Source organism: Anomalospiza imberbis, chromosome 7 (genome assembly GCF_031753505.1).
Source record: "Anomalospiza imberbis isolate Cuckoo-Finch-1a 21T00152 chromosome 7, ASM3175350v1, whole genome shotgun sequence".
NCBI classification, from domain to species: domain Eukaryota; kingdom Metazoa; phylum Chordata; class Aves; order Passeriformes; family Viduidae; genus Anomalospiza; species Anomalospiza imberbis.
Window position 1 is genome coordinate 2,327,003 of NC_089687.1, and position 18,533 is coordinate 2,345,535.

At 43.0% G+C, this 18,533-nt stretch overlaps 1 protein-coding gene across 6 annotated transcripts in view; it reads right to left on the reverse strand.

Moving 5' to 3' along the window:
* Positions 1–18,533, reverse strand: part of MBD5 (methyl-CpG binding domain protein 5) — a 123,370-nt gene that overhangs the window by 61,766 nt on the left and 43,071 nt on the right. For all 6 annotated transcript variants that reach the window (XM_068195127.1, XM_068195126.1, XM_068195125.1 and 3 more), the window contains exon 2: positions 17,531–17,628. The gene's annotated coding sequence lies outside the window, so the exon portion shown is untranslated. The remainder of the gene's footprint in view (positions 1–17,530; positions 17,629–18,533) is intronic.

Below are 18,533 nucleotides of genomic sequence, written 5' to 3' on the forward strand. Positions count from 1 at the left end.
GTTAGGGCTGGGATTAAATGTGTGAGATGATATTGTTTGTTTGGATTTAGATGTTTATAAATTTTTATTTATATTATAGTTTAATAAACTGTGAGTTCTACAGAATTTTAGGCTAACAAATGAAAAAATGGAGTTGTATTTTTTATAAGGTTTTTTAAGCATCAATTGTTTAATTAAGAAATTATATTTATTTTTATTTTTAACTTAATAATTAATTATTTGTGGTTTGTAATGTGGACTGTATTAATTATATAATAGTACTTAAACTTATGAAGGAAAAGGTGAAGAAGAAGGATTAGTTTCTGTTTTAAAACTTTTATTTTGTCTTATATATATATATATATTACTGTATTTTGAAACTTTAAATTTTAAGCTTTCTACTATGTGATATTACATATTTCTATTTAAACTACATACTTATCATTTTAATTTTACTATTTAATTTTGGAAGGTTTTTCAATGGCTTTAGGTTAAATGTAGTGTTTTCTTGGGGGTTAGTGTCTGTTAACACAGAAAGTCTAAAATTCTCAGTGACCAGGGTTCCAGCAGAGAATTACATCAGATTGGAAGTGGTGGACAATCAGATCCTGCGGCAAGAGCGATGTGGGAGATGAGAAGATTCCCCCTCCACCCCAGAGCTCCAGCAGCCACGGTGAGCTGAGAGTGAGGATCCTTCAGCTCCCTGCTGATGCCTCTGCCCTAGAGCAGAGGCTGGGCAGAGTCACAGAATCCATGAAAAGGATCAGAAACAGATCCATGAAACAGATCCATGAAAAGCATCAGTCACAGATCCATTAAAAGGATCTCCTCCATGGATCCACCCTGGGCAGCACCAGAGCCCAGCCAGGGCTGCACCCAAGATGAACCCAAATGGTCCCAAAATGCACGAGCGCTCCCGGGGGCTCTCACTGGGATCAGCTCTGCTCCATTGGCACATTGCAGTTCATTGTCCAGTTCCAGCTTTAGGTGATCGAGTCCCATCCTGCTTGTTTTTCTCTCTCCAGCCCACGGTGTTTGTGCTCCTGGGCTGGGATTGGGATCATTTGTCCTTGGTGCCCAGCTGGAGAAGGAATTGTTTTGTCTCCCTGCTCTGTGCAGAGAGCTCAGCAACACTGAATGGGAAGCTCAGAGCTGCACACTAAAGCAGCACAGAGCCTGAAAAACAGAAAAGCTAAACCTGAGGCATCACTGCAAAGCTGAGTTCAGCCTGCAGCTCTGAGAAAACTCTTCCCAAATTCTGGGCAGCAGCCTTGGTGTGATGTGTGACAAGGTGGACATGCCAGGTCCAGGCAGTTGGATGTGATCTGCCAGGACCTTGTGGTGCAGGAACACTGGGAATGTCACCCAAGTACTGGGATCTGTACTGGGATCTGTCTTCCACACCAGAAAACAGAAATACAATGTCTCGACATGGCTTCACCCAGAAACTTCTTCCTTACCTTACAAGCCCTGTGAGCTGCTGCTCCTCCCATCAGCCTCTCCTGTATTTCAGTATTTTTGGGCTCTATTTTTTGAGCAGATCCAAATCAAGCCCTATTTAAAGGATCTGAATGGTCCCATCACTTTCAAAAAGTTAAAGGCTGAAAGTAATTCCACGTACAAAGAACTTGGTGGGATTTTAAAAGCACCTTTCAAGGGATGGCAGCGCTGTGCCAGGGGAGAAAACTTCAATCTGCTTTGTTGGAATGTGCGAATGTGCAAAAGTGGCAACCAAACCTAAACAAAACTGGGACCTAAAATAACCTCAAACTGGAATTCTACGTTTGCCCTCTCTTTGGATGAATGTGATCAGCAAGTGTGAGGAACAGGACCTTCATTTGAGCAACCAAAGTCTTAGAGAATGCCAGCAAAACATGATTTTGAGCATAAAGACAAAATGAAGCCATTCTGGAAATGGCACCAGAGCACAGAAAATGCCTATTTTAGCTCCTGCTCAGTTGCAGAGAACAGATGGAAACATTTCGTTTGGACAACAAGAATTATTCCTTGATAACTCAGTATTCCTCCCTAATATCAAGATAGCCTGAAAACCAGTAAGAGCATCTTTAATTTTCCATGAAGTGAGACCTGTGCACTTGTTGGGGCTCTTTTAACATCATCAGTGATCAGATTTTACATCAGTTCAGTTTCCTGCTCCGTGGCACCATCCAAAGCTTTTAGCAGCCTCATAATATATATGTTATATAATATATAATATAGTATATATAATTTTGTTATTATTATTATTATTATTATTATTACTGGTATTTTCCATTAGCAGCTTCGAATAACAAAGCCCAGGTCTTTCCTCAACTCAGGTCCTTGCAGGTAGCAGTTAACTGGTATTAAGTAGAAGGACTGAATTAGTAAATCTCAAGTAAGGTTACAAAGAGTCAGCACAAGGCAGATAGAGGCTCCTGAATTATTTATTTTCTGAACTATAAACATGTCCTCTGCTAAACCACCAGAATTAAGAATCTACTCATGCAGGCAGATGCTCATTTTGGATACTAGGGCTTCACTACAAAGTGGTGCAAGCTTACTCAAGGTAAGAATTTATCCTAGAACACACATGGAAATGTCTTAGATGGACACACCAAATAATTTGGCTTTTAGTGCTGCAGGTCAGCCCAATTGAGCACATGATGGTGAACACAGGAGGGTAAAAAAATTTGCTCCTCAGCACCTTCAAGTATTTTAGGCAGCAGATAAAAATGAGCAGCATAACCAAGGTTTTTCCCTAACAGACTTCTGGTTAATTTGTCCAAAGAAACATAAAATACAGAAAATATGAATTGACCTGCAGTAACACTGTATTCTCACATTCTCCAAATTATCATCGAGGGCTACTATGGTACCTATTTACCAAAATATTTTACAGCAGTGTTTCTCCCCACTCGATGCAACCACGTCATTTTGTGGCACAATTAATGTGACAGCACAAACATCCTTCTGCTTTATTAATTGAACTAATTGTCTTGGTCCAAACCCCAAACCCACAACAAGCTCTAAATTTGTTGCAACCACACCACGAATGGCAGCCTGGGCTTTGCAAAAAAAGTCTCAAAGGCTGGCACAGGGTGCCAGAGAAGCTGTGGCTGCCCCTGTGCTGGACCCTGGCTGCTGAGAATTTTAGATTCCTGTGCTGCCAGGCACTGACCCCCAGGAGAACACGGCATTGACCTGAGGCCGTGGAGAAGGTCCCAAAATGGAATGACAGAACTGGGATTGTGGGTGTGGAGTTTGGATAGAAGTGTGTGATATCACAGGGGGGAAAATTTAATGTTTTAGACTATAGTGATACGTATAAAGCAAGGTGGAGGTTTTAGAGCAGAAGCTAGTCCTTCCTTTTTACCTTCTTCCTTCTAGATTTAGGTAGTATTGCGTAATATTAGATAAAAAAGTCCACATTACAAGACATGAGTAGTTACTTATTGAGTTAAAAGTAAAAATAATTTGCGTCATTTCTTAATTAAACAGTTTATCCTTAAAAGACCTTGTAGAGAGAGACACGGCTCCATTTTTAGAGTGAAGTGCTGTAGAACTCACACTCTGTGAGACTGTAATATAAATAAGAACTAATAAATATTTGAGTCCAAACAAAAAATATTGACTCACTGTTTAATCCCAAGCTTAACAAAAAAGAAACAAAAGAATCAACATTAGTGGTGGCCTGAGTGAGGGTTCCCTGGATCCCTGGCAGTGCCCAAGGCCAGGCTGGAAGGGGTTTGGAGCAGCCTGGGACAGTGGGAGATGTCCCTGCCCATGGCAGGGGTGGATTGGGGTGAGCTTTAAGGTCCTCCCAACCCAAACCACACCAAACCATCCTGTGATTCCATGAATTTCTGTGAAATTCTGCACAATTTCTGTACCTCTGGATAAATTCTATCAGTAAGTTTGATAAAAATCCATTTTTGTCGCTCATTTTCCAGCTGCTCTTTCTGAATACAGAAGACATAAAACCAATAAAGAGGAATAGAATCTTGTTTTAACATTTACTTTCAAATTTTTGTGAGATCAGCAGCAGGAGATGATTTGGGAAGGGCCATGGATGTAACCAGGAGTGTGGAGTCATCCTGAGGAACAGATCCAACACACCTGCAGAGTAATGATTGTCTCTGCCCAAAAATGATTGCAGACACAGGCAGGGACTTGAGAGATGATTTTGGAGAAGCTGAGCCAAACGGAGACGTCTCTTCACACGGAATTGAAAATTGTTTTTAAAATTTCCCACTCTTCAAGAGTAACACTCTAAAAAACTGAATCCATGAAGCTTTTTGGAACTACAGCAAGATAATTTAGCACGTTGTGCTGCTCTGAAGTTAAGGTCACACATTCTGCCATCACATTGTGCATGAATTTTGATTTCCCTCAGCATTATGGTACTTGTCATTCATGGAATCATCTCAGGTTAAGGCAAATGGTGAAATGTTGCATCAGGTTGTATTTTAATAACTGGAATTGAGGATTTCAGGTATTTTGTACTACTGCAAAGGCAACATGTGTACATTTACATGCAGTGACTGTTGTATCCAAGGAAAAACCACTCAGTGATTTACAGCCACAGCACTCAAGCACAATTATCAGCTTTGAAACCCATCAATTTGATTTTTCCCCCTTTCTTTCTTGCTTTTAGCTGGCACTAGCACAAGGAATTCTGGCATAGACTGTTTTCAGTTTGTACACATTTCAAACCAGTGCTGATTTCCTGGGACAGATGATTTAGAATTGCCACGTTCCCTTTAACTGAGCAGGATTTGCAATAGTAAAAGAATTCTTGTGTTTTTAACTGTTGGGCTTCTAGCACTCAAAGCAACTTTCCATTAAAAAGTGACTTTTTCTTCCCCAAACTGCTGGAAAGTCTAACAGGGCCAATGTGTCTTCTTTCCTCTTTTAAAATTTAATAAAGTGCCAGGGACAGAACTTAACTCTAGGCTTAGTTTTTTTTCTTCGGAAGGGACAACATTTATTTTACCCCATTTATTTGTGGTAGCTTTTGGTTTAACATCAATACAGTTTAACATATTCTTCTATTTTTTTAGGCAAAAAGTAATATTGCTGCTCAGGTGCATTCCCAGAGATGCCAGAGAGCTTTCTGGAATGTTAATTAGGAAGTTATCAGCTACTAAACTTCCTTCTGGAAGTGTTCTCTGGAACACTGCGGATCCTGGTGCTTTTACCCACCTAATGAGTTTTCCCAGACTGATTCCTTCAGGGGTGACTCCTCCTGGAAAATCACCTTGGCAGGAGCCTTGGCATCTTCCCTGGGAGGGTGGGGAGGGGCTGATGGAATTCCCAGAGCAGCTGGGCTGCCCCTGATCCCTGGAAGTGTCCAAGGCCAGGCTGGACGGGCTTGGAGCAGCCTGGGACAGTGGGAGGTGTCCCTGCCCCTCGGATTGGGATGATTTAAGGTCCTTTCCAACCCAACCCATTCCATGATCCCATGACAATCTGGGATGTGAAGCTTTGGGAACCACTGCCCACACCCTGCCAGTGGCCATGGTGAAAGCACACGTTGGTGTCCTGCTCCCAAATATCCACACAGAACTTGCCACTGAAGGGAAACCTCCTGGGGAGCCCCCAGGCAGCAGCACAGCTCAGGGTGACCCCAAGGGAGTGAAGGGACAGGAGGAAAGCTCTGCTCCCACCTCCCAAATCCCTGAAGCCGTTTCTGGACTGGTTCTGGTGAGCCACTGAAACAACAACAGCTGAAGAGACAGTTTGGCTCCTACAAAGCCAAAAGCCTTCAGTCTTGTACTCCTGTCAGAATCCATCCAGAGGTACCATATGTGACACCTACTGAAAGCTGTTAAAAAATGAAATCACCCTAACGAGGCAGCCAGCAGGCCCTCCCACTCTTTATCAGCTGCTTAGGAAATGTCCAAAGGAAAAAGCATCCAGGCCCTGGAGATCACCAACCTCTGCATCTAAAACCACACCTTTGAGTGAAAAGGAGATAAAATGCAAGTTTTTCTAATGTTCGAAGGGTGCCTTGAAGGTGTTGCAGGTTTTCAGCTATTTTAGTGCATTTTCTTTAGAAGCACAGATGAGGTTTTTGGTTTCTTGTATTATTTACTTTCTAGTCTTGAAAGCATCAACTCAGCCTTCTGAGCTTTCAGCTTTCAGAAATATTCTGTTTTCTTTTACTGTCAGGCCTTGAGCTGCTGTGGACAAGGACAAACTCCAGATCCATTTGGACAAATCCAGATGTGCCACAGTTTGTCCCACCACTTTTGTTGGCCAAACCCTGAATTTAGTAATTTAGTAAACTTAAATCATCAAGGTGCAGATGTTACGGCAAGACCTACTGATAGAAGAATTCATGTTTATTTTCTCTAGACTTTCACAAGAAAACCTCATCAGAAACACCTTCAATACTTCTCCAAAATCTTTATTTTTTATCTTTTATGGGAGCTATAGAATGATGGAAATGAACAACAGGGATGGCTTCAGCACTGACAGTGTTTCTAGATGAGTTCAAGGACAGGTAAGAAGAAATTTAACTGGTTTGGAATCTCTGTCCTAGAGCTCACCTTGCAAAACTTGATGCAGAGTTACCTAAATGTCTGCAAAGCAGAGGGGCCAGCCACTGGAATGAGAGGCCCTTCCAGAATGCAGGAATGGAACACTGAAATTCGGGAATGGAACAGTGAAATTCAGGAACAGGACACTGAAATTCAGGAATGGAACACTCAAATTCTGGAATAAAACACTGAAATTTGGGAATGGAACAGTGAAATTCAGGAACAGGACACTGAAATTCAGGAATGGAACACTCAAATTCTGGAATAAAACACTGAAATTTGGGAATGGAACAGTGAAATTCAGGAACAGGACACTGAAATTCAGGAATGGAACACTCAAATTCTGGAATAAAACACTGAAATTTGGGAATGGAACAGTGAAATTCAGGAACAGGACACTGAAATTCAGGAATAGGACACTGAAATTCAGGAATGGAACAGTGAAATTCAGGAAAAAGACACTGAAATTCAGGAATGGAGCAATGAAATTCAGGAATGGAACACTGAAATTCAGGAACAGGACACTGAAATTCAGGAATGGAACACTCAAATTCTGGAATAAAACACTGAAATTTGGGAATGGAACAGTGAAATTCAGGAATAGGACACTGAAATTCAGAAATAGGACACTGAAATTCAGGAATGGAACAGTGAAATTCAGGAAAAAGACACTGAAATTCAGGAATGGAACAATGAAATTCAGGAATGGAACAGTGAAATTCAGGAATAGAACAGTGAAATTCAGGAATGGAACAGTGAAATTCAGGAATGGAACACTGAAATTTGGGAATGGAACAGTGAAATTCAGGAGTAGAACAGTGAAATTCAGGAACAGGACACTGAAATTCAGGAATGGAGCACTCAAATTCTGGAATAAAACACTGAAATTCGGGAATGGAACAGTGTAATTCAGGAATAGGACACTGAAATTCAGAAATGGAACCATGAAATTCAGTCATTACAGAGCTGTGTTTGTGATTCTGTAACTGAAATATTTTTTCAGCTCTGCCATCAAGAATCAGGACTCCAGGATTCAGCAATTCCAGCTGGACAATCCTCAATCTGTCTGCTTTAAAATCACCTTTTTGTCATCACTAAATCACATTTAGTTCACTGCTAGAACACACAGTTCAATTCTAGATTCATATGTTATAAATTCCCATTTCCACCTAAACAAATAATTTACCATTGTGCCAGTCCAGCAGACCTTTTGTATGCTGTGGTTTGGGGTTTTTTTCCCTCCCTTTTCAGTGAATATTTCCCATTATTGTAAATATAAATATCCCATGAACTTGAAGAATCTAAGCTAGAATTTACTCCAAGGAGCACAGCCCTGCTATTCCAACAAGGAAGGAAGAGGCTGTAATCCTTGCAAGCTCTCCTTGCCCCCCTTCCCTTCATCCCACTTTTCAAGTTCACTTCCCAGGCTGAGGGGCTAAACTGCTTTCAGCTTCTTATATCCTTCTGGATTTAGGGATTGATCACAGAGGAGGAAGCCAGACCCTTCTTTCCTTCCAGCCAGCAATGTAATCCCCCTGACCTGAACCCAAAAATCACTTATGGTTTTATCTCTTCCTCCTGTTTCTCCACAGTGGGAGAGGACAGACCCTGGAATTCTGTCACTCCATACCTGGAGCAGGCTCTGAATACACAGCAATGCCATTTTATCTCCCTCAGAATTTGGTGTGTCACTATTTATTTGGGACAGCACAAGCCTTACCTTAATAAATGTTTCAGCCTTTGAAAAATCTCTGTTTAAAACCTACCACATTGTGTGTATCAGTAATTTAGGGGATACAAAACAAGACACATCAGGAGTGCAGCTACAAACGTAGCACTTTCTAAACCAAATTTATGCCACAGAGCCAGAGCAGGAGGACACTGGGCTGTGCTCCTCAGCTCCCTGGTTGGGAGATCATTTCCACACAAATGCCTTGCAAAAAATTTCCCAACTGGCATCGTTTTTCCTTTCTGCGAGAAGAGCAAGAAAAGGCTGAAGCAGAAGCACAGCTGAGGGAAGTGCACAAGGAATAATGGACTGCAACAACAAGAAGCAAAAATACAGTTAGGCAGGATTTAGTATGTATAAAACACAGAAAATACCTCAGTTCAGATCACAGAATGGTTAAAGTTGGAAAAGATTTCCAAGATCATCCAGGTGAGAGGTAGGAGTAATTTTATATAAAATGCACTTTGTTACTGTTATGGGTCATTAATATGGAAACAGTTTTCAAGGTGCTGTGCTGAGCTCACTGTCAGTCCCAGGCTCTGAAACAAGATCAGGGAGCTGTGAGCAGGGTCTGTGAAAGGTGATAGCCTGAGAGCTGCAGGAAGGCTGGGAACAGTCACTGGGCTGGCTTCTGGCTTTGAAATTCACACAGTCCCAGAGGGAATGGGCTTGGAAGCTCATCCAGTGCCACCCCTGCCATGGCAGGGACACCTTCCAGTGTCCCAGGCTGCTCCAAGCCCTGTCCAGCCTGGCCTTGGACACTGCCAGGGACCCAGGACAGCCACAGCTGCTCTGGGCACCCTGTGCCAGGGCCTGCCCACCCTCCCAGCCAGGAATTCCCAGTTCCCAATCTCCCACCCATCCCTGCCCTCTGGCAGTGGGAGCCATTCCCTGTGTCCTGTCCCTCCATCCCTTGCTCCCAGTCACTCTCCAGCTCTTCTGAAGCCCTTGTAGGAACTGGAAAGTCACCCCAGAGCCCTTCCTTACTCTCCCTTGGGTGCCTAGAAAAGCAAAAGGAGCTGTCTGGGACAGGAAATCAAATCCTGCAGGGAGCAGATCCAGAGATGTCAGACACAACCACACAAGCCTTGCCCAGTGAGGGTCCCACTCCCCTCTTCACTCCAGGACAGGTTTCCCAACAAGTATTCCTGGTTTGAAGGACTTTTTCATGGATGAGCCACATTCCCCTCTTCACAAAAGCACTCGAATATTGATGCCTCAGGTTTAGATTTTATATATTTCAGGCTCTGAGCTGCTTCAGTGTGCAGCTCTGAGCTTCACATTCAGTGTTGCTGAGCTCTCTGCACAGAGCAGGGAGACAAAACAATTCCTTCTCCAGCTGGGCACCAAGGACAAATGATCCCAATCCCAGCCCAGGAGCACAAACACCGTGGGCTGGAGAGAGAAAAACAAGCAGGATGGGACTCGATCACCTAAAGCTGGAACTGGACCATGAACTGCAATGTGCCAATGGAGCAGAGCTGATCCCAGTGAGAGCCCCCGGGAGCGCTCGTGCATTTTGGGACCATTTGGGTTCATCTTGGGTGCAGCCCTGGCTGGGCTCTGGTGCTGCCCAGGGTGGATCCATGGAGGAGATCCTTTTCATGGATCCCTGCTTTATTCTGTGACTCTGCTCAGCCTCTGCTCTGGGGCAGCCTCAAGGCCTCAACCCAACTTTGGGCACTGAACCTGGGCTCCCAGAGTCTGTTCTTCCAGGGCTCAGGTGTGTCATTCCCATCTCCTGCTCTGGCCTCATCAGCCTGTCCTTATCCCTGTCCCTGCAGCTGCAGCCAGGCTGGCCCTTCCTAATTATAAACCATCTTTAAGTGGAATTTTAGCTCCACATTCCTGCAGCCCAAATCAAAACTATTCATGGAGAATGTGTAATTTTGTATTTTAAATATGTTTAGATGGGACCGTCGTGATAATCTGAGGGCATTGGCCCTCCTGCAGAAACATCTGTGTCAAAGCAGGGACTTGTCCCCTTCTGTGGTCTATTTTTAAAAGCTTGAAATGTATTTTAGATCATCAAGGAAATGCAATTTAAGACGAATCAGAAAAATCAGTTTTATGTATGGACTAGTTCATAATCATAATTTCCACTGAAAAGGCATTAGAAAAAAGTGTTTTAAGTACTAAGAAAGAAAAAAAAACAGCTGAATTATGGAAAACCATTTGGTGGGAACGCCCAGATTTTATACCCTTGTGCTGAGGGAGGTGCCTGGCTCACCTTTAAACCCTCCCAATCCTTTCCAAGGGGAGACATTGTAAAAGAGCTGGATTTTACAGGATTGCAGGGCTGCAGAACAGGGCTACCCACAGCCTTAATGACACCCCTGACATGGAAAAATCAGCCAAATATTGAAAATATGGCTTTATTGGTTTGAAGTAGCCCGAAGAGCAGTTTTTAATCCCCTGAAGCAAGGATTTGCTAACTTCACTGGAAGATAAAAACTTTGTAGTTTCCAGTGAGTTTTGAAGTGCCCTTTACAGGAACAAAGCTCTTTCTCTCCCATCACCAGTTCCCAAGAACTGTTTTCCAAGGATCACAATCAACTGAATAATAAATATTAACCTGATGAAGGCATGTGGATATCATTCTGATACAACACTCAGAGGCAGTTTACTCAGCTTTCTGCACTTTAAGTGCTATTATAAGGCAGAATGGTGTAAAGAACCCCAGCTGAAGGCTGGGTGTGATGGGGATACATTGAATTCTATACTCTGAGAATACAATATCAGCTGAAAGCTGCTCCATGAGAACTTCATTGAACACAAAGAGGATCCTCCAGTCGGAACACCCACGTGTCAGACTATTCCTGAGTGCCATTGTGCCTCCTGTCACCTGCTCATTTGCCTGCAGGATCTGTCCTCTGCAAATGTCACTTGCTGCCACTCAAACGCTGAAATTCTGCTGCAGATAAAAAGAAAACTTAAGGGAAAAAAAAAATATATATCTAGGCCTGAACCAACATAAATGTCTGCACTGGCAAAGGTATAAAACTTCCAAATAAGAATTAGCAGCATAAAAAGATGGAGTTGGAATTATCTTGGGGAGGTCAAATATACATTATAATACCTATAATATTTATGGATCTTCCTCTGTTGCCTTTTATTGAAGGGACACCTGTGGCCAGGTTTTGCTGTTCCCTTGTTGGGACAGAATGAACCAAGAATTCACTCCTGGAGCTGCTTCCTGATGAACTATTTATTATCAAATCACACCAGGATTCACCAGTGAACACTCCCATTTCTGTGGTACAGAAACAAGAGCATTTTGTTTTCTAACATCTAAACAAGAAGAACCTCAAATAGATTCCTGCTGCCATGTAAAATTCACACCGGGATCTGTGTCCTGAACAGCTTTACTTCCTGGATTAAGGACTGATCAAAAAAGAGGAGATATTTTAACTTTTGATGAGTTTTTAAACAGAAACTTGAGTTCATCTTCCCTTTCCCTAAATTCAGCTGTTTTGCCCCCACTCCCAGAATGGCACCAATAAACTGAGGGTGGATTGGGTTGGGTTAATGGCTGGACTCTGTGACCTTAAAGCTCTTTTCCAACCCAAATGATTCCCTGATTCTGAGATGAAACCTCCAAGAAATGTGATGAATCCTTTGAAGTGATCCAAACTTAGTTTGGGAGGCTGAGCCAAAGCCAACTGTGGCAATTACTGCCCCACCTTGGAGAGAAGCTGCACCTCTCAGGAATATTTGTCAGGAATGTGGTAAAAAATAAAAATAACCCTTTTTGTGTGCAGCTCTGGAGGATCACCACAGGTTTGGAGAGGAAGAGAGGCTCTTTTCTTCAGAAACTTGGTGTGTTTGATTTTAAAAGCATCCCAGGTTTTAATTTTCAAGCATTTCCCTGGACTAGGATCCTTCTAGGAAAAGGCCAGTTGAGAATCTCAAAAGTGATGGTGCCTTCCTAAAGCATTTCAATACATTTTTCACCACAGAGTGGCCCTCCAAGGATATGAATTGATAGGAAGGGGAAAACAAAACAAAATTGAAGCTCAAAATGAAAAAAAGAATCCCTTCACAACCTTTCTGGCCACCTTCATGTAAAAAAAATTCAACTTTTTTTAGGTTTTCATTAACAGCTACATTTTAAATTTGCTGCCCTTGGGCTTCCTTTTTTTTTTTTTTCAAAAGGAATTATTAAAACAAAAATCAACGATCTGACTATGGTTTGGTGGTTCAACAGAAAAGAATAATTTGGTTTATCTTAAGTACTACACTCTACATTCTTCTTTTAAATATCATTTATAATTAATAAATAATGACAGGAGCTCCTATCTATTATTTTAAACCAGCAGCCCTTTCAGCAAAAAGATGTGGCTTCCACTTCACAGAAATTTCTTGTGATATTTCAGGAAGACCTGAGGATGGAGATATGTAACGTTTTCTAATAGCACAGACTGAAATAATCCAAACCCTCAACATTTTCTGGAGCTATCCCAAGAACCTCAAAACTTTCTGGAGGTATCCAGGTTCCTGGAGTTGCAGGAAGCCAATCTTTAGCTTTGCTAAGAAAAATTGACTATTAAAGAAATTAACTGTAGCAATTTTGCCATTTTGTTATGAGTTCTAAAGAGAGAGGCACTGCAGGATTAAAGAGTTTTGCATTACTTAAACGTTTAACTTTGAAATTACAACTAAATCTCTGAGCTTGATTAATTTGGTTACAATAAAAGAAGTGTTGGGAACATTTCCTTTTGTTCAGGAGCCTGCTGCTCCAATTTTTCAAATTGAGAAGCCTTTGTAGTTGGTTTTATTTACAATATCTCTGTAAGGAAAAATTCAAAATGCCAGCCCATAATTCAGTTTCAGAGGGAGCAGCTGGAAGAGAAATGGGGAACATGGAAATCAAACTTCTTGCAAAAACTTGGCAGAAGTGGTCCAAAAATTTCTGCTCAGGCAGAGAACAACTTATCAAATCTATTAGATTTCAAACGTACTTTGAAAATTTGGCTCTAAAATGCTCCTAAAAGTTGTGATAGTAAAGAGCAACATTAGGAAAATGTCTTTTTTTAAACCCAAATCCTTAAAATACTTTCTGTAGAAAAAAAAAATTCAAATGAAGTAGGTTTCCTTTTATTAAATTTAAGAAGGTAGAATTCATTTATACCTTGCTTTAGAGAGAGCACCTTGGGATTTCCCAAAACTCCAAGCCTTTCATATGGAAAGAAGAGAGAGCGAGACAGAAAATTGATTGTTCTCAGCAAAACATCGGGGCTTCAGAGAAGGGAAGTGGGCTCCTTGCTTTTAATGACACCTCAGGAAAACAGGCTGAGGAGAAAACTGCTGGGAGCCAAGGCTGGCTTAGGATAACCCAAACCCAAAGCTTGGGAAGGCCAGGGGTGGCAGCCAGGCCCTGCAGGGAGCAGTGGGAGCACAGCCACGGCTCTGTGTGCACGGGCTGCAGGGAAGGGAGCTCTGCAGCCTGCAGTTTGCTCAGGAACGCCTCAGAGACAACAAACACCTCCAACAGATCCCTGCTGCCATGGGAAATGCACCGGGATCTGTGTTCCTGATGATCTAGAAGGCTTGGAGCTGGGCATGGCACAGGACACTGTGGCTGTCAGTTAGTGCACAGCACCAAATTCCTTCCAATTCCATCTGGAATTTGCCACGTTGAAAAAGGTGGGCAGGTGCAAACCCCACTCATCCTCCCAGGTGTGCAGTCCCAGGTTTCTGTGTTATTAATGCTGGATTTGCCCCCAAAACAAGGAAAACCTGGAGCTGCTGGAGAGTCCAGAGGAGCCATGGAGCTGCTGCAGGGCTGGAGCCCCTCTGGAGCCAGGCTGGGAGAGCTGGGAATGTTCTCCTGGAGAGGACAAGGATCCAGGCAGAGCTCAGAGCCCTGGGAATGTTCCCCTGGAGAAGGGAAGGCTCCAGGCAGAGCTCAGAGCCCTGGGAATGTTCCCCTGGAGAAGGGAAGGCTCCAGGCAGAGCTCAGAGCCCTGGGAATGTTCTCCTGGAGAGGAGAAGGCTCCAGGCAGAGCTCAGAGCCCTGGGAATGTTCCCCTGGAGAAGGGAAGGCTCCAGGCAGAGCTCAGAGCCCTGGGAATGTTCCCCTGGAGAAGGGAAGGCTCCAGGCAGAGCTCAGAGCCCTGGGAATGTTCCCCTGGAGAAGGGAAGGCTCCAGGCAGAGCTCAGAGCCCTGGGAATGTTCCCCTGGAGAAGGGAAGGCTCCAGGCAGAGCTCAGAGCCCTGGGAATGTTCCCCTGGAGAAGGGAAGGCTCCAGACAGAGCTCAGAGCCCTGGGAATGTTCTCCTGGAGAAGGGAAGGCTCCAGGCAGAGCTCAGAGCCCTGGGAATGTTCCCCTGGAGAAGGGAAGGCTCCAGACAGAGCTCAGAGCCCTGGGAATGTTCCCCTGGAGAAGGGAAGGCTCCAGGCAGAGCTCAGAGCCCTGGGAATGTTCCCCTGGAGAAGGGAAGGCTCCAGGCAGAGCTCAGAGCCCTGGGAATGTTCCCCTGGAGAAGGGAAGGCTCCAGGCAGAGCTCAGAGCCCTGGGAATGTTCCCCTGGAGAAGGGAAGGCTCCAGGCAGAGCTCAGAGCCCTGGGAATGTTCCCCTGGAGAAGGGAAGGCTCCAGGCAGAGCTCAGAGCCCTGGGAATGTTCCCCTGGAGAAGGGAAGGCTCCAGGCAGAGCTCAGAGCCCTGGGAATGTTCCCCTGGAGAAGGGAAGGCTCCAGGCAGAGCTCAGAGCCCTGGGAATGTTCTCCTGGAGAAGGGAAGGCTCCAGGCAGAGCTCAGAGCCCTGGGAATGTTCCCCTGGAGAAGGGAAGGCTCCAGGCAGAGCTCAGAGCCCCTTGCAGGGCCTGAAGGGCTCCAGGAGAGCTGGAGAGGGACTGGGGACAAGGCATGGAGGGACAGGACCCAGGGAATGGCTCCCACTGCCAGAGGGCAGGGATGGGTGGGAGATTGGGAACTGGGAATTCCTGGCTGGGCTGGAATTCCCAGAGCAGCTGTGGTGCCCTGGATTCCTGGAGGTGCCCAAGGCCAGGCTGGACAGGGCTTGGAGCAGCCAGGGACAGTGGGAGGTGTCCCTGCCATGGAACTGGATGAATTTTAATGTCCCTTCCAACCAAACCAGTGTGGGATTCTCTGAAACCTGTTGCTGAAGTTGCAAGAAAGCACAAATTGTGAATTTTATCCGCAGGGAAAGGCCTGAACATTTCTGAGGAAGGCAGGATTGAACAATTAAAGGCAGTGGATTGCTGGTTAAATCCCATTTATTTAATGGAAGGGTTTCTATGGAGGGAAATTGCAATGTTATCATATAATTAAAGATAATGCACGAGGTCTGAGTGGGTGAGGCAGGGTCAGGAAGGTTTGGGAGTATTGGACTACACAGGAATGTGGATTCCATCCAGAGAGCCCCTGCTTTTAAAAATAGATCAAATGGAACAGCAGCAGTGGCTGCAATACCTGCACAGCTGTGAGCACTTTAGTGGGGGAAAAAAAAGAGTACAAAATACAAGTTAAGATGCTGAGAATGAGAACTAAATGTTTTCTTGGAGTTCACTGGAGCATCCTGAGGTTTATCCACATGTACATATTAAAACTTTCAGGAAATAACCAGTACAACATGAACCTTACAGAGAAAACTACTTTCCCTGCCCTAGTTTTTCACATAGAAAAAAAGGGTTTTTCAGAACCCAAACACAGACTTTGGTAATTATTCCCCCAAAACATCTGGTTTTCCAAATGGTGTAGATTCCCATTTTAGAACAAATGAAAACATGCAAAGGTCTACCCTGGAAGGGAAGAGTGACAACAACACCAACCAACCCCTCAGTAAGGCAGAGGCATAAATAATCTCTCTCTGATTGTCGTTTAAATGGAAAATTCTTCCTTCTGAGGGTCAAAAAAATCCCCAAAGTTTGTAGGGAAAATGAAAAGGGAAGAGAACTGCCTTCATTTCTTTCCTTCATTTTCAAAGACTCCATAAATGAGACACTTAATTTGTGTGGGCTAACAAAGCACTTCCAAGAATTCTCTACTGATACTGCTTGAAAACAGAGATTATATATGTGTATATATTATATATGTATTAGAAAGCTTTGCAGAACGAGCCCTTTCCCAGCAGATCCTGATCTGACTAAAAGAAGAAAATGAATTACAAACACGGAGCAAACACTGTATTTAAAGCAGTTTTAAGTGTGCTGCACCAGAGCATCACCTGGGCCTCAGCATCCTAAGAACAGTGGAGGTTGTGTTCCTCAAATTCCCACCTCCTAAGAGCCATCCAAAGGTCAGATTTCAGAATTAAGGAGCTTATCCATGAATTTATCCCTGCCCTTGCTCCAGAGCACTTTACAGGCTTCACTTTGAAAAGCCCCAGCTCGAGTTGGTGCCTCCAGAAGTTCAAAACTGAAGCTGTAGCCTCATTTTGGACCTCTCTGCTAAAGCAAAGAAAAGCAAATATGTAAATTCCCAGTGAATTCAAGTGCCCCATTAGGAGCTCAATTATATTCTGAAATGATGTCTTAATTGGTTTGCTCATAGATGAGCTGTACTGCTAACCAAAAATCTACTGCCATAATCAGCACTAAATTTCTGATATTGCCACACATTAAATTAACAGCAGATAATGAGTGGGAAAATTAGCTCTATTTCCATAATAAAAAAAAAAAAGTCCCATATTACCTACGGTGTTTATAGGGAATTAGTTTCAAAATAGGAAAAAATGATCCATAAACAAAACTCTCCTGAATATTCTCACATTTATTTGGATCATTTATTGATAATAAATAATACAAGCAGAGAAAATAAATGGCACAGGACACATCAGATTTGTGCTTTCAATATTTAATTTAAAGAAGTCATACTTCTAAAATTCTATAGAAATTTTCAAGAGATTTACCACTGTTTTACCCTTTTTTCACCTATTTTTGTCTTTTTGAGCATAAGCCCCATCCTCAGTTACTCTTTAGATTTTAAGGCAGTGCTGCTTCTCATCAGTACCACAAAAATATTGTAACTGATCTGCAGGTCAAAACATTCATGAGAAAAGAAGAATAAAGAAAAATATTAAGTGCAGAAAAAAAAAAAAGCTAAGGAAGGACAGATATTCCTGTAACTATAAGGAGGAGAAGAAACGGAGCTCTTTCCATGGATATTTATTATTTTTTTTTCACTTCAGAATAAATAAAAATTATTATTAAAAAAGGGGTTAAAACTTGGCAGAGTGGTCAGACTCCCAAACTCCAGCTGCTGTTCACTTTTGGAGGTCAACAACGAATTTATTACTTCGAGACAAATGCATAATGTGGATTATTTGAGTTACCTTTGCTGGCTGAAGGGAACAGATTTCAGAGATCTTGTCTGTAAATGATATAATCTTCAACAGTGCTGCCTCCAGCGACCACCATCGTCAGCAAGGATCTGCAGAACACCACCAGAGCAGGAAATCAGCCAGGAGAGCTAAACACTGCTTCGTTTACTTATTCCAAAGGCACAATTTCATGCAACACGTGAATTTAGGAGCTGCTGTTAAAAATAAACAGTCACTACATGGGAAGGGATTGATCTGCTTGAGGAACATGAGAATTACTCTGCATTAGAATATTTAAAAATATGTCTGTCTTGGGGAATTCACTGTTACACCAAAATAACAACAGCAAGGGTCCCATGAGTTAAAATTTCAATTAAATAAAATTACAAATTAGTATTGAAATGTGATATATTATAAGCACTAACAGATTATGAAAAGTTAAACCACCTCCCTAGGCTGAAATTAAAGGTAACTTTAAGACAAGGTCACTATAAATGCCAGTTAGGAGTTTAAAAAATAAAATTATTCAACAATATAACCCCAGAGCACAATTTGTTAGTGCTGCTTTCATATCTCAGCACTGTAGCTATGGAAAGATAAATATAAAAAACTCAATCACTAGAAAACTCATCAGGCCTAAAGGTTTTTGTCTCAGAAACAATTTTTGTTTTTTACTCAGTCAGTTCCACTTGGTTTAGACTTTCTAAGAGCATGGAGGAACCCAAGTCTAAGCAAAGGAAAACCCTCCTGAGAAAAAAGACCTTTCAAACCAACTTCTCCCACAAACCAGCGAGTTATGGAATCCCTACATGGACACTCTGCTCTTTCTAGAGCTCCAAAAATGTCAAATCCTCACGGAGGAAAAACTCCCATCAGCGTCTGGAACAAAACTGCCCACGATTCTGTTCCCTCTCTTTCTCATGGAGACCTGAGAAAGGAATTGCCTGTCCCTGCACCTCCAGGCCTGCCCAGCTGAGGATGGATGGGTCAGCCTGGGGAAAACATTCCAGACACC